Below are 15,998 nucleotides of genomic sequence, written 5' to 3'. Positions count from 1 at the left end.
AAGGGGAAAAACCTGACTTTTTGTGTGTAGATCTTATATCCTGAAGCTTTTGGAATTTGTTTATTAACTCTAATAGTTCTTTTCTTTTTTAAATACATTGTTCATGATTTTATATTTATAGTTCTGTGTTATCTTGAAACAAGTATTTTTGCTTCTTTTTAACTTGTATACTTTTTAAATTATTTTTATTCCTCTTCATTGCTTTTGAAATGTATCTAATAAGATTGTGAATAGCAGTGATAAAAGCAGACATCTTTGTTTGTTTTTCTTGCTTTCTCTTAATGAGAAAACTTTTCAGTTTTTTTCAGTTTCCTCAGGGAGTATATGATATGAGTTGTGAGGTTCTTTTTACAAATGTTCTTTATCATTTTGAGAAAATTTCCTTTTAATTTCCAGTGTACTGAGGGTCCTTCTTATTGTCTAAATGATTTGTCTGTAATGTTCTTTTATTTTGGCATTTTCATCAGGGCTTAGTAATCAAGTATTATGATGTAGGAAGTGTTCCTTCCTCTTCTGTTTTTTGAGAGATTTGAGGATTTTTGTCAATTATTTAAATATTTGGTAGAATTTACCAGTGAATGCATCTTGTCTTGAACTTTGCTGTTATTGTTGTTGTTAGGGGGCCCTTTTACTCCCAACAGGTTAACTCTTACAGTTTTTTCCCCCATTATAATAGCAATCTTTATTTGTAAAAATCCAAATATAAAATGTATTCTTTCAGTCTTTCCAGGTTTTCCTTTTTTACAAAAAGAAAAAGGCACATAAAAACCTTCCCCGCTCTCATTCCCATAGATAGATGTTTCAGGCAGCCCCCCTCCAACACACACATTATAGCTACATGCTTCATTCCAGGACGGCTCTCTTCCCCCACATGCTCCGGTGCTTTCCTACCAGGGTAAGTTTCTGGACTCCGAGACTGAAGTACACAAAGGTGGGCGGGGTGGATGCAGAGTGTGTGATGTGATGCTAGGAGGCTTGCAGGACAAGGGACTAGTAGCAGGTTTCCTTCTCCACCTGGCCACCAGGGTGCTGCCTGATGATGAGCTTCCTGACTTCATCACACACAAAGATGAGCAGGGAGTAAGGGAAGGCACAGAACCCCAGGAAGGTTTGAAGGGATACATCCTAGGGTGGCATCCATTCCAGGACAGTAGGAAAGGAAAGCAGCAAGGGCTGTCTCTTCAAAGAGGGCAAATATTAAGATCTTGTTCTTCATCCCCTGCTGGAAGACGGAATTCCTCCTGGCCTTACAGATGTTAAAGTTGGCCCATTGCACCACCACAATACTGATGAAGGCTGTGTGGCAAGTGAACTCCACGATTTTCCTCTGTTCGTAGGTCCACTGCTGCCCATAGCTGTCTTCCATATCATTGACTCAGCAGTCTTCCCAGTCCACACGGAACTCTTACCATTTTTTAAACCTTTTTTTCATTACTCGTTTTTGGAGGGAAGAATTGTAGTTTCTTATGTCAGTACATTTAGTGAAATCATCTAGCAGTTTCATAAAAGTGATCTGTCATTTCTTTGCTTTGGTCTTATGTTTTGTGCATGCTAAGTATACACAACTCCATCTCAGGAATCAATTTCAGAAAGGTCTAAAAGATCAAATATGGAATAATTTGAATAAGAAATAAATGAAAAAGTATAATTTTATAATCTAAAACATTAAAAACGTCAATGGGTATATACTAATATAAATAAAGGAATAAATAAATAACAGTGAAGGAGAAATCTCCAATGCAGAAGAATGGCAAACAATTTTTGTAGATATCAACAAAAGAATTTAGGCTGCAAAGAGTATATGTTTCAGAAGTTTATATTTGGAAATGAAGAGTGAGGGGTAACCTTAACTTGGAGAAATCTGTAAAAACTGTCTTAGTAAGATATGCATTCCTGAATTGATTTACTGAAAATGATACTGCACCTTTCTGGTTTTTCCCTTCCTCATTCTCCCCTAAAGCATAATTGATGGTTAACTCTGTGAAGAACATCATGTATGCCCCAAAGTGAAGAACAATCTATAAAATGTCTTGCCAGTATTCTTCAAATATGTTGAAAAATTTAGAGAAACTGTCACAATCTAGAGGAGCCCAAGGATATATATCAAATAAGTGTAATGTGGCATCCTAGACAGGACCCTGAAAGAGAAGAGCAATGGTAAGTAAAAACTGTGCATATGTGAATAAAGTATTGGTTATGCCCTGATTATCTACAGGGGAGTGATTTGCAAAAATCCTCTTGGATATCAAAATCAATGGGTACTCAAGTGCCTCATTTAAAATGATACTGTCTACTCATCTTCCTCTATACTTTACACATACATCCTCCATATGTACTTTAATATCTCGAGATTATTTATAATACAATGGAAATATTATATAGTTATCATATTATTGTATTTATTATATTAGTAGTAAGTAATGATAAATTCAGTGTATGTTCCATATAGTTCTTTTTTCCAAATATTTTCCAAGAGCGATTGGCTAAACTTATATTGCAGAACATATGGATACTGTATTTGCCTATTACTGCTTAAAAATATTGTATCATAATGTTTGATTTGAATAGTAGAGGGACAAGGGGTGAAACATATAGGAACTTTCTATATTATCTTTGCAGGTTTTCTTTAAATGTAAAACTATTCTAAAATAAAAAAGTTGTAATTTAAAAGTCAAAAGAAAAGTAATACTTATGCTATCTAAACATATGATGTTACAATGTTAATACAGATAAATATATTTTATTAAAATGTATACATAGATAATATCATCGGTCAATTTGTACTTTTAATGGATTACTTTTAATCCATGAATGATTCCACAACAACAGACATTAGTCATTTGAAAAATTTTGCTCACTTAGTTCTGCAAATATATGTCAATATACTTTAGTACACAACTACAAAAAATCACTGATCAATTTACCTTTGATAGCATCAGAAAATTATTTAAAAATTAGAAAACTTTCAAACTCATTGGGTAAATAAGTTTCAAACAAATTCTAATTTTCATTTATAAACTTGGATTATATAAATAAGTGTAAATAGTACAGATATTCTTCATTTTAACAGCCTACTTGTTTAGCAACTGTTAGGACTTGTGAACCATCACTCAAGACTTATCACCTACATTTAGACTTAAGATGCAGAAATGTGAGTTGCAGTGCAGCCTTATGGTGGCTTCTTGTACAGTAAAATACTATAATTTTTGATGATTGCACTGTAGATGAGTACTGTGATTTTACTTTGGGTTATACATTACAGTACTGCATGTAAGAGTTAGACAAATAAGAGAAAAGTCATATAGTTGGAGTTTCCTTTGACTATTTCTTTGTTCTGAATATTGCAATGTACATACAATACACAGTTCATCACTTAGTGACCAACTCAATTAACAACCTAGTCACAGGAACATAACTTGGTTGTTAAATGAGGAATGTCTGTATGATTTTTTCTTGAATTAATAAACTTTATTTTTAACAAATTCTGTGGTAAATCTAAATATAGATGACCATTTTTTATTTGTTAATAACTGATTAAAGCAAAAGTAATGTTCCCTGAAGAAAATGATTGTTATGTCACAAAGTGTCTCACTGAGGTAACCATTATAGCATTGTGTGCACCAGAAGTGCTTTGCATATACTTTCATTCTTTCCCCACAGAATTTTAAACCTATTTACACTCAAGGGTTAAGATTTAATAAAATAAAAAAAACTTCACCAATCTATTGGCTTCTGTCCTCAGAAAAATAGACTTTAAGATAGAATTTGACTTCCAAGAAGCACATTACAGGAAGTAGCTATAACAGAAAATGTAAAGGTGACTAAACAATTAAAGGGGAGCTGCCTAAGTGATGGAAACAGAAGGGAAGAGAGAGTTGGAAAGACTGAGTGATGGAAACAGAAGGGAAGAGAGAGTTGGACAGAGTGTATTATACTGCAGTTTAGTTGTAAAGTGTTTGGCTAGATCAGTGGAAGTCTCATGGCAAAGGAGACCCACACTCCCTGTCATGAGCTTTGCTGCTATCTTCAGTCATTGACTGCCCGAGGGTTCCAGCAGTTGAAGTCTGCACTCAGAGATCTGGGAGTCATGTTTCCAGTACAATAAGGACTTTAAAATAAAAACTAGAATTATTTCTCAATATAAATGTATCATAATGATGAGTATACTGTCTACAAATACACTTATTGCTACAAAAATAAATTATTTAAAATGTGTGTGTGTGTCAAGGCACTATTTTTCACTATCAGTATGAATATTAACACATGAAAATGGCAGAGAATGTCTTAGTTTTATTATGAAAACAATTTTGTCTTATGGATCCCCTAGAAAAATCTTGGAAACCTATCTTTGCTGGCTCTCACTCTAGACACCACTGTGCTAGGTCAGGCATGAAACATATGGCTATTTAGTTCCCTTTTTATTGCTGAGCTGTATTTATTGTATAAATATACCACTACTTATTATCCTGTTGAATGATGCTTGAACTTTTCCTGTTAGGAACAAGTATTCATATTTCTGGTATAAACATCTTGTTTAAACATCAGTTTTCAGTTCTCTAGGGTAAAGTTCTAGGAAAGGACTTGTAGATGTGTTAAATACATATTAAGCATTGTGAAGAATTGCCAAACTGTTGCACATCCTGAATTCCTGCTAGAAACATATAAAAAGTATATGAGGAAAATATATCAGCCGTTGTCAAAGGTGGTAAAACTTACTCAAATTCTAACCACCCTAAAATTGATTGAACTATGCTCCAATGAGATTTCATTTTACTATATATTGATATAAAAGTAAAATTGAAGAAAAATTAAATAATTTGAAAAAAATAAAATTACATTTCATTTTCATAACTTTTAGTATCTATTAATATTGTTACATCATTGTGTGACAGCTTTATGAAGATAGGAATATAATTAATTTTATGATTATTTTAGTACCTGGAACTAATTTTTCCCAGTATGACCTGAATAGAAAAATGAAAGCAATTAATGGAATATCCACATTGCTTTTATGTGTGTTGCTTTGAACTTAAACAACTGGAAGCAGGCATAATGCTATCTAAACAGATGGGCCTGATTTTCTACCAGGCAGGTGGATATGTGTACATGTATATCAAACAGACAAGCATCCCTGCCCTTGAAACCAGAATTTATGTTACCCCAAAATTGCCTATATATTTTCAGTACATGGTTGCTGATGTAGCTATAAAAATATAGAAAATTATACTATATGAGTATTATTTAGCTAGTATCTCTGGCAAAACTTGACAGTCTATTTATTTTCTCCTCTTCTGATTTCTATTACTACTTCATCTTCTGTGTTAAAAGTCTATAACAATACTATATTGCATGTTTTGTGACTTATAGTATCCTTTAACAATATGTTCCCAATATAGTTTTCTGGGAATAAAAAAGCCCAGCCAACAGTCAGACACACTGTTTAAAGCACTGTATATGAATCACAGTATTGAAATTTTAATGCGTATCTTGATCTAAATATAAAAATATTTTATAAACTAAAAGAAATACTTGAAAGGGGAACAATAGGTTCTTCTATTGTAAATGATATTTTATTCTTTGCAGAAAACCTTCCCATAAATTATCCCATAAGAGCTTAATGACAAAACCTGGAAATAAGTAAACAGATATATTTTTCCCAACTCTTAAAGACAAGAAGCACAAAGGAAAATGTCTCCTGATCAAAAACTCAAAGTTGCAGTACTTGGAACCTGTTGCTGTTACTTTGCATAGTAAAATGGACTTTGAAGTGTGATTAAATTATGGATCTTGCAATGGGGATATTATCTTGGATTGCCTAGTTTGGTCACAAGGACTAACAAGGGTTCTGATGAGAACAGCTGGAGGTTCAGGCATAGAAGATGTACTGGTTAGCTTTCTCAAGAAAAATAAAATATTTATATATATATATATAATACATACATTTATACATATATGTGGAAAGGGATCTGTTAGATCGGGTCACAGGATCAGAGGTGGGACAGTCCACAGTGCATATTTGCATGCTGGCGAGACAGAAGATCTAATAGCTCCTCAATCCAAGAAGCTGGATGAACAGAGAAAGAGGGACTAGGGATGCAATGGGAGTCTGAGATTAATGGAGCCTATATGCTCCCCAGAGAGTCACTGATGTGAGTCTACTTTTGTTTTTATTTTTTATTTTTTTTAACAGGGACATTAAAAACTTTATTCAATAAATACAACAAATAATTTAAAAATATACTTCATTTCCAAAGCCAATTAAGAAAAGGGAGTAGAGACAAAGGGAAAAAAGGGGTAGGAGGAAAGTAGTGGAAAGGAGAAAAGGGCTGAACAGTGGTTTGGTTGGGCTGCTTCAGAAGGTACCACCCTTTGAAAGTCTGATAAAATGCTCTTAACCCATAAACCATTAGTCCTTGTTCAGAGGGGTAGACCACAGGAGTCCACCTGACAGGAATGATCCTCTGGTCTCTGGTTCAGAGCACTCGGAAGCTGGAATGGTTGGGGAGGGGAGGGTGTTGGGGGTGGTTTACCCACATTCCTGACAACCATCAATCCTGAGTCCCATGCAGGTTTAAATAGTACAAACTCTTAGGCAGAGAGCTCCAAGCTGCATAGTTTTACAGGTTGAGTGTCCAAAGCCTCTTTGGTGAGTGGGATCTAGGGGTGAAGGGAGGGCCAGGGCACAGGATAAAGCTCCCAGGCTAAGCCATTGGCCAGGTCAGAAAACAGTGCTAGGCATGAAAGGGGGACAGGGCAGGCAGTCTAGACACTGGATTCAACAGTTTCCCATCAGCTAAGGAGAGTGAAGCTGAGGATGCATATGGAGCAGGATCAGGAAGAGAGGAAAGTTGAGGGAAGAGAGAAAATTTGGGAGGAGGAAGGAGGCAGCTCAGCAGCAAACTTCAGCAGAAATAATCAGCAGCCCTCACAGATTTGTGATTGTCTCTTAAAAAGATTTATTTTCTCTTCTTTCCAGAATGTACAAAGGCAAAAAGAGTACAGTTTGTGAGTGTGTGTGTATGTATATATATATATATTTATAGATAGATATAGATATTAAAAATACAAGGAACTTGGTAATGTACACTTTACAGAAGGGAAGAATCAGGAAGACTGAAATTAAACCCAACAGAGCAACGCCAATGGAACAAAATCTGAACAGCAACGTGCCCCTCCAGCCGGGGCCTCCAGCTTGCCCCAACCTGCTCCCAAGGGGAGGGCTAAGCACCAAGGCAAGTGGGGCGGGCTGGGGCAGGAGGGGAGGGGACAGGGCTGGGAGGGGCTTGGTCCCAGGAGGGGCCCACATCGGGATCACTGGAAAGCTTCCTGGGATGCCCTAGCAATAAAACAAATGACCGAGGCCCAGAATTATGGGTCCAGCTAGCTGCCCAGTTGAATCTTGGGGGCATCAGAGTAGACATTGGGATAGTGACAGGGTATGTGTGGGTAGCAAGAGAGGTGAGGGGGCCTCAAAGCCTATATCCAGTTCTCCAGCCCTTCTGCAGTCTTCACTCCCAACTCCTGAAGCTAAGTCCCACCCCGGCCCTGGAGCCTGGAGAGGAGATTCAAGAAAAGGACCACTTCATTTCGCAGGGTGCCCTCTTGGCCTTGTGTGTGTAGTCCTTTGACCTTGAGATGTATGGAGAGTGGGGTAAGAGCAGGAAACATCATACATGTACACATACATGTATAAGGTAGGGCAAGGGGTAATGGGAACTGGCATGCCTTAAATAGGAAGAAGCAGGTGTGGACTCTAGAGCAGCTTTCAGCCTGTTGTCCTTCCTGGGAGGGCCTGGCAGGGGTGGCTGAGAGAGGCTTGGTCTGGTGCCTAGGTCCCTGGCAGCAACCCTGCCCAGCTTTTGTGTGTGGTGTGGGGCTCCTCGCTGTGTCTTCTCCCTCTATGTCACAGGTGTTGTTCCTTTCAGGGAGAGAGGCTGGAGGTGGACAGAGAACCCCGTCCTTGTTTCGCACAGGGTGAGGACAGTCACAGCTACCACCTGTTACTGGTGTGTGTGTGGGCAGCTCCTACTCTTTAAGGGAGACCACTATGTTTTATATGGGAAAAATAAAAAAATCAGCTGTTTCCTTCTGAAGAACCCAAAGCTGCCCTGTGAATACAGAAGCTCCTCCTCTATGTTACAAAACAAAGAGGAAAGGGCAGGAAAGTGGATGAGTAAGGAAATTGCTCCAGCGGTTTCTTTACACTATGTACAGAGCACACTACAGGCCAGTGGCACAGATACAAAACACAGTCAAAAATAAACAGGAATAGAGATGGGCACATGGGTCCACCCCACAGGAGCCTGGAGGGCAAAATCAGGCTGAAATTTGGTCACCCTCTTGGGAAGGTGGCCCAGGTCAGGTGGGTGAAGGTGTCCACACCAGCAACTTCCATGAATGGAAGGGAGGTGACTGCTCAGGGCACTGCCCTCCTGGGCAGCAGACGGAATCAGGGCTCAGGGAGGCTGTCTGGGGCCTTGAAAACAGGTATAAAATGGTTGGCTGGGGGGCTCGGGACCCAACTTTAAACAAAACAAAGACATGGAAACCTAGAGGAAGGTCTGTGGGTTAGAGGAGCTCCAGTTCTTGGAAACTACCCTCTCTGGGAATTGTGCTTACTGGCCCCACCTCTCCATTCTCAGATTAAGTTAGAGCCACTTTCCTGCTCTTCAGCTCTCTTCTCGAACTCTGGCTGCAACACACCCTTCTTTAGCCTAGGCTGGTGTCTGTTGGTCTTTCTATCTGGAGGGCCAAGGAAAGATAGGAGGGGAGAACAAAGGGATGATAGCTCACAAAAGCAAAAAGTGAAAGCTCCCCACATCTTGGGGAGCTGCCAAATAAAGCTACCAAATCATCATCACTTTCTCAGTGCAAGAGCATAAAGGTCTGACCCAGAGAGACTGTTTTCTAAGGAGAGCAGAGAACTGTCTGGCGCCTCCAAGCACAGCCCAAGCCACTCTGGCTCCATGAGTAATGCTTAGGTGTGTTATTTTAGGGTCCCAGGAATAAATGACTTCCCAGAACCAGTGGCTGCTAAAAAAACAATGTGTGTTACAAAATCACACAGCTTATGTGGCCACACACTGAAGGTATAGACTGAGCTATACAAAACCATGTACTTGTAGACAGATGAACTGGGCTGTGTCCTTTTGTGGCCCTAGTTGAGGAAGATACCTGGATGGCTGAACATGGGACATCTCCAAGAACTGCTGGGTGCTCCAGGCCTGCCTGCTGGGCTTTGCCCGCCGGTAACCTGGCAGACTTCCTTGGGTCCCCATTCTGGGGGAATACTGTTTTATCTGCCTGAATCTTAAGAGCCAAGCAGTGGAAAAGAAGGTGAATTCAGTGTGGGGATCCCCTGGGAAAGGCACCAGGGGTTAGGATGGAAGAGAAAAGGGCAAAGAGTGGGGAGATAAGCAGCAGCAGGACTTTGTGGGGACGCAGGTTCAATTTCCCAGATTTTGTTCGTACTCCAGCTCCCTCCCCAGCCACTGGGGAGCCCTGTGCTGGTGTTGGAGCCCCTGCCTCTGCCTGCCGGTAGCTCAAAGCCCTGTGGGGCGAGTACCTTGATCTCCCTCTCCAGGCTGGGTGCTGAGCATTTATCTGTGCTCACGTGTGTAGGGGGGAAGTCTCCAAGTTTGAAGACCTTGTTTTCCCAACTACAGAGAAAACAGCCCCCAATTTCTTTCCTGAGATTCTAATTCCTCCACATGCTGCCAGTTCCCAGGGCCCAATCTGCTGGGGAGGTGTGGGATCTGGTGACGGTGGGAATGGCGGTGAGGGGATGGCTGCTGTGCTGTCTTCAGACCTTACCCAGTGCCTGGGAGTCCCTCCCTGCAGGGGGTTGGTTGGTACTCTGCAGGCAGCAGAACAGGGGCCTGGGGAACAGAGCAGTGACTTCTCTGGCCTGAAGCCATGTTCCCCTGGTTGCTCCCAGTGCCTTCATCTCCAGAGAGGCCACAGCAGTCATGGTTGTGGCGGAGAATAAATAATTTTGCTAAGTACCAGCTCTCCAGCTCCTGAGGGAGGGTCAGGGAGTCCGGGGTCTGGAGGAGGCGATAGCCACAGGTCTGCCTTCAGTCATGGTTGGAATGGCAAACAGGATGACCAGCACCATTTAACTGAGGTCTAAATGGGACCTCCAGCACCTCCCTGGGTGCGGCAGTCCGAGCCTGTGAAGCTGACTTTATCCGGGCACTTGTTCATTCTCACCTCCTGGCGGGTGGGTAGAGTGAGGGAGTTGACCCTTGCTGGCTGGCAACAATGGCTGTAGAAGAAAGTCTTGCTGCATAGGGTAGGTTGTACTGTGTGGGGAGCAGCGAGTACCCCAAGTGATGGTGGTGGTGGTGGTGTGTGGACATCAGGCGCTGGGAAGGGGAGGTTCGAGGCCGGTCAACACTCCGTTCAGCTCCGCCTGCTCCCCCAACACTGCTGCAACTGCTGCCACCTCTCACCACCCCACAGCCTCCCCAATCTCACTCCTGAGAAGTTTATCGCTTATGGTGGGTGACTTGCTCTTGTAGTGGCTGGCATGCTGCTGCAAGACGTCCAGGGCTTTGGACTCTGAGCTGGATTAACAACTGACACTGGGGCTGGCTTGTGGCTTCTCAGCATCTTCACTACCTGAGACCTTGCTGCCATACGGGGAGAAAGAGTAGCTGGAAGGCAAGTAGGAACCTGAGTAGTTCTGCATCATCACAGCAGGCATGCCCTTGTAGCTGGGGTGGTTGGGGTCGTAGGACTGGCTGTAGGAGTAGCCATGCATGTAGGGGATGTAGGACTGGTGCTGGGTGAGGGGGGCAGACACAGGCACATGGACACTTGGTCGGGGCTCCTTGCTCCCAAGGCGGGACTCCTCAGATGTGGGCAGCTTGCAGTCACTACTTGTGCTTTCCTTCCCATCCTCCTTGGAGACAGAGTCCTTACTCCGACTCCTTTCTTCCTTCAATTTTCAGTCTCGCTCCTCTTTCCACCATTCATCCTCTGACTTGATGCCTGAGTACTTGGCAGGATACACATATGTCCACATCTGGGGCTCTGCCTCCTGCTGATACTAGAGAATCGGATCCACCTCTGCCTGGCGGCCACACTTAGTTCCTGTTTTGCCCTCGGAGGCCTACTTGCCCAGGTGGTTGGCCTCACTCAGCTTCACCTTCAGGCCCTCAGGGGTGTGGCTGGGGAGTTTGGAGGCATCGTCCAGCTTGGGAATAATGACTGACTTGGCAGGGTAAGCCCCCGGCTCTTTGGCCTTGCTCAGCCCCGACTTCACCAGGTCCGTGAGGCTGGGGGCCTTGGTGAGGGTTGGCGGGATAGAAGACTTCTGCTTCCATTTCTCCTTGAGCATGGCTTCTCGGTCCTTGAGGCCCAGCTTGGCCTTCTTGTCGGGGCCCAAGGTGGCTCCAGGCCCTGGCGCTTCTGCTGTTCCTCGTACTGCTATCGGTAGGCCACGTTGGTGCTCAGCAAGTGCGTGTGGGAGCCCTGGTCACCCTAGCCACGGGGCGGCACGTAGGCCTACTGGTTGTAGTACAGCGACTGCATGTACATGTTGGGGCACTGCTGGATGACGGAGAGCTGCTCAGTTCAGGCTTCTTTTCCTCACAGAGATCGCTCTTTCCTTTGCCCTCCAGGCTGTCAGGCTCCTCCTCCTTTTTTGGCTTCAAGGCCTGGCTCTCCACACCCACCTGGCTGCCAGGGTTCAGGGCCCTGGGGCTGGACTGGGTGTAACTTGGAGAGTAGTACCTCTCAAAGCCTTGGTAGTATGGTGAGTCTTTGCTCTGCGGCTGAGGGGCAAAGAGCGTCTTCTTAGCCCCTTCCTTCCCCAGTTGCTCCCAGTCCTTGGACTTGAGGCTGTCCACCTTGCCCTCCCCGTCCTCCCCCGAGTCAGAGCTGTATGAGTAGCCAGGGCTGTTGGTCTTCACCGAGCTCACTTCTGCTCCATTCTGCATCACCACGTGTAATGGCGTCAGGGGCTGTGTTGTGGATGTGCTGTCCAGGCGGCTGCCGCCTCTGATGGAAGGGCTGGGGGCATTGTCTGTGAAGCTGTAGATCTTGTCTGCTTCTGCCTTGATGCTTGCCAGGCTGCTCTGGTGGGGGTCAGAGGAGCCATTCAGGAGCCCCTCCATCTTCACCCCATCTCCTGATGACTCCCTGAAGGGGTTTTTTCCTTCTTCTGCTCAACAGAACTTCCCAGGAGTCAGAGGACTTTCCAGCTCCTTGCAGGACTCCTTCTTTGTTTTGTCCTTCTTCTTCTTGTCCTTGGCGGGTGTCAAGGTGGGGTTGACGGTGAAGGGCTCCCCCATCGAGGTGGGCTTGGGCTGGATGGGCTTGAGCTGGGGACTGTTGGGCATGGCCTGCACCACCGTGGTGGTCAGGCCTGAGGAAGAGCCCGGGCTCCCTGCCGTGAACGTGGCCGTCTGGAAGCTGTAGATCTGCTGCGGGGGGGATGGCAGGCGCAATGGGCCGGGCTGACTTCAAGCTCTTGGAAGGAATCTTTTCAGGTTTCAAACTAGAGGGCTTTTTACATTTTTCTTTTTCCATACACTTTCTTTCCAAAGAGTCAAAGGCATCATTACTCATTTCGTCCATTACTGAGGGTCCATCGTCAGAGCCATCATTGGATAAGGCCCCAAGGTCTGTGTCCCCTTCCCCACTCAGCTTTTTCTTACAGAGGCCTTTTGTGATGAATTTGCTTGAAGGAGAAGGGCTGTGGGGCTCTATGAGCCAAATTTTGGCGGTTGCTGAGCAGGCAGGGGACAAGGAGCCCTTCTGGGAGATGGACGCACCATTGCAGCTAGCAAGGTCTGCATGGAGGGCGGGCTCCTCTCCGTACTCACTGTCCCCATCTGGTTTCAGCTTGCTGTCATCATCCATGTGGGCGTGGGCTTGGTGGCACTTGAGTCTGTTGATGTGCTTGTACTTCTTGTTGTAGTTTGGGTGGGGACAGTCAATCAGGACTGGGGAAGGGCAGTTTCTGTCCAGGAGGGTGAGTTCCACCTTCGTCCCAGGGAGGGGCCCTGTGGCTGAGCCCATGGAGTTTGTCTGGACTCGCTTGCTCCCCTTGGAGTCCTCCGAGGTGGAATTCAGCTCCATATCTGACAGGGGCTTGTTTTTCCGCTTACTGGTGGAGGAAGGGCTGGCTTTGACGTCCTCGGAGGAGCCACTGGCAGGTGGGCAATGCTCTGAAGAGTTCTGGCTGCCCCGACGGCCTTTGCTATTGGCTCCTGCTCGAGTTTTGCTGCTGCCACTGGTCCCTTTGCTGTCAGAGGCTGTGGCCGTCTTGTTGACAGGTGTGTTACTGTTGGGACGCATCTGTTTGCCGATGCCGCGACCATTGCGCATTTCCAAATCACTTGTGGGGGAGCCACAGAACCTCAGAGTAGCCCAGTCATGCCGCGTGCAGTCGAGCAGGGTACCCACGTAGGTCTTGTTCCTCCACGTCACGTTCACCACCAGCATCCCGTCTTCTGTTTCCTGCCACACAATTCTTTCAAGGTTGACGCTGGTTCCAGGTTCACAGGGGGCCCAAGCACTCAGGCTCTGTGGCTAGAGCCACATCACACGTGTTGACCCCAACGGATCTGGTACGAACCATGATCTGCTCACAGGGAGATGAGATGTCATTAATGATTGACCACTGATACCAAAAGGTGCAGTGTGGAGACAGGGGACTCCATCTTTTCAGACTTGACTTTCTTTAGAGGGCGACATTCATTCTCCCATTCCTCTGGCTCTAGTTTAGCTCCCAGAGGATTGAGCGCTGCCCCAGGCTCAATCGCTATACTCCCAAGTGGCTCCACAGTGCCTGTATCCACTCCCGCACTTCCATCATATTGACCACCCCGTCCTCCCAAGGCAACTGGCTGGAGGACCCCAGGATACTTTTCTGAACAAGTCCCCACTCCTTCGCTTCTCTCCTTCTTGCTCTTAGACGAACTGTTCTCCTTCTCCTTTTTGGAGCCAGCTACACTGCATGACGCCTTAGCCGCCTTCTCTGAGCCCTTGGGAGCAATAGCGGCAACCAGGCCTCCTGCATTGGCACCATCTCCTGAGCGCCCCTGCACCTCTTTCTTGCTAGCTACCCCCTCACTTGGAGTGCACAAGGAAGTCCCTGGAGGAGGTTTGCTAGTGTCTTTGCTACTCTTATTCCTTTTGGATTTTGATTTGCCTTCCTTCCCTTGAGGACCTGGCACTGGGGTCACAAATTTGATGTTGTCTGGTAGTGTGGCCACAGCATTGGGAGCCGGTAAACCTACCTCCTTTGAGCCTGACATTTCCAGTTTCTGCTGGTCCTTTTCCAGATCTGTGTCCAGGTCAATGATGAGATTCCCTACTCCAATGTCCCATTCATCCCCACTGTCCTATGTCTCAACCGGGTTTGCATCCACTCCCTTCCCTCCGGAGGCTCCACTGCTGAAGGACCTCTTAGAGTCAACGTCCCACCTCAAGATTCAAAGCTCTTCCTCGCCCCTAGCTTTCCTATTTTCAGCTTCAGCTATGTTCTCAGACCTGCCACATTGGTCAGTACATGCCCAGTGGACAACATCATTGCGCGCGGCTGGTCCCGGGAGCCGCCACCGCCGCCACTAAGGGCCCCAGGCCACAGCCGCCGCCGCCAGCCGCGCGCGGCTCCGCCCAGCTCCGGCCTGCGCGCCTCCCCGACGCGCTGCGATCCGAGCCTGTGAGTCCACTTTTAAAGACTGAAGAAACTGAAGTCCGATGTCCATAGGCAATAGTGATAGTAAAAGACACACCCACTCGAGCAGAATGGAGCTTTTCAATGGCAGGCTTACTTTCTCTTCCTTCGGCTTCCACTCTATCTGGGCTTCAGGCTTATTAGATCGTGCAACCTAGAATCAGGAAGGGTGCTTCCCCCTCAGTTTGCTGGTCTACATGCCAATCATCTCTGGGACCACCCCCTTCTCCCTACACACCCAAAAGTGTGCTTCACTAATTTCCAGGACGTCTCTTAATTCTGTCAGACTGACAATCAAGATTAACAGGTATACAAGATGCGATGATGGGAAAAATTTGGAATGATGGGACAGAACCTGGGAATGTAGGGTATTGCTAGAAGCAGAAAAAGACTGGGAAATTGATTCTCCCCTAGAACATTTACAAAGACTTATTAACACCCTGATTTTAGGCCTTTGTTCGATTTGAGATGTTAACATAGTGTTATTTAAAGCCACTTGGTGGGGAAAACTAGAATTTAGAAATTATAATTGTACCCCAAATATCAAAGCCAATGGATTATTGAACATAGGCCTAACCCAGAATATCAGATTTGTTTTCAGGGATCAGCCCATCTTCCACCTAGAACTATTATAAATCAATTTCATATGAAGAAAGGCCCAAGGGATATAAATAGATCTATGTGAAGAACCTGTGAAAGGAAAAATCAACAACATATAAATAAGAGACACCAAGCTAAGAGTGCTAGAAGACCTCCTAAACAGATTAGAATGTACAGTGGATCCTCAAGTTATGACCAGCCCTACATACAAACAACTTGGGTTACTCCCAGAATTTTAGCTTTACTTATGAACAGTCTTGAGTTATGACCAGAATGCTGGCTGCTTATTCTTCCACATGGTTTCAGATACAGATTTAATCATTAAAGAGTTCTGGAAGAAACATTACAACATTCTTTCCTGTGTGGGGCTAATTGACACATCCTGGGTCAATGTCTTTCTAAGGATATTGAAATCTGCCTGTATGCAGGAGAGAGGCTTTGAAGGCAGTGTAGAGGAGCCAGAGCCTTCAACTGACTAAGTTGAGTTACAAAAAGCCCTCAGAAATGATCTGAGTTCAAAATTTAAGGGTCCCCTGTAAATTTTGACATCATCATAAAGTCAGAGACATGGAACTGTGTTTTAGAAAACTGGTAGAGTCAAAGATACTCTCAAATTTTGTCTAAACTACCTATAATATAACATTAAATAGGTACATACATTTGATTAAAAATATTTAGATTTAAGAAGCATTTTATAAAAGATATT

At 44.6% G+C, this 15,998-nt stretch overlaps 1 pseudogene; it reads right to left on the bottom strand.

Annotated features, from left to right (window-relative positions):
* Positions 1-10,110: 10,110 nt before the first annotated feature.
* LOC101704227 (zinc finger protein 609 pseudogene) overlaps positions 10,111-15,998 on the bottom strand; it is a 99,818-nt pseudogene continuing 93,930 nt past the window's right edge.

The sequence above is a fragment of the Heterocephalus glaber genome, unplaced genomic scaffold (assembly GCF_053883595.1).
Source record: "Heterocephalus glaber isolate CG9 unplaced genomic scaffold, H.glaber_assembly_v1.0 deba00001461, whole genome shotgun sequence".
NCBI classification, from domain to species: Eukaryota; Metazoa; Chordata; class Mammalia; order Rodentia; family Bathyergidae; genus Heterocephalus; species Heterocephalus glaber.
The sequence above is the reverse complement of the archived record's forward strand: the minus strand, read 5'-3'. Positions and strand labels throughout refer to the sequence as shown.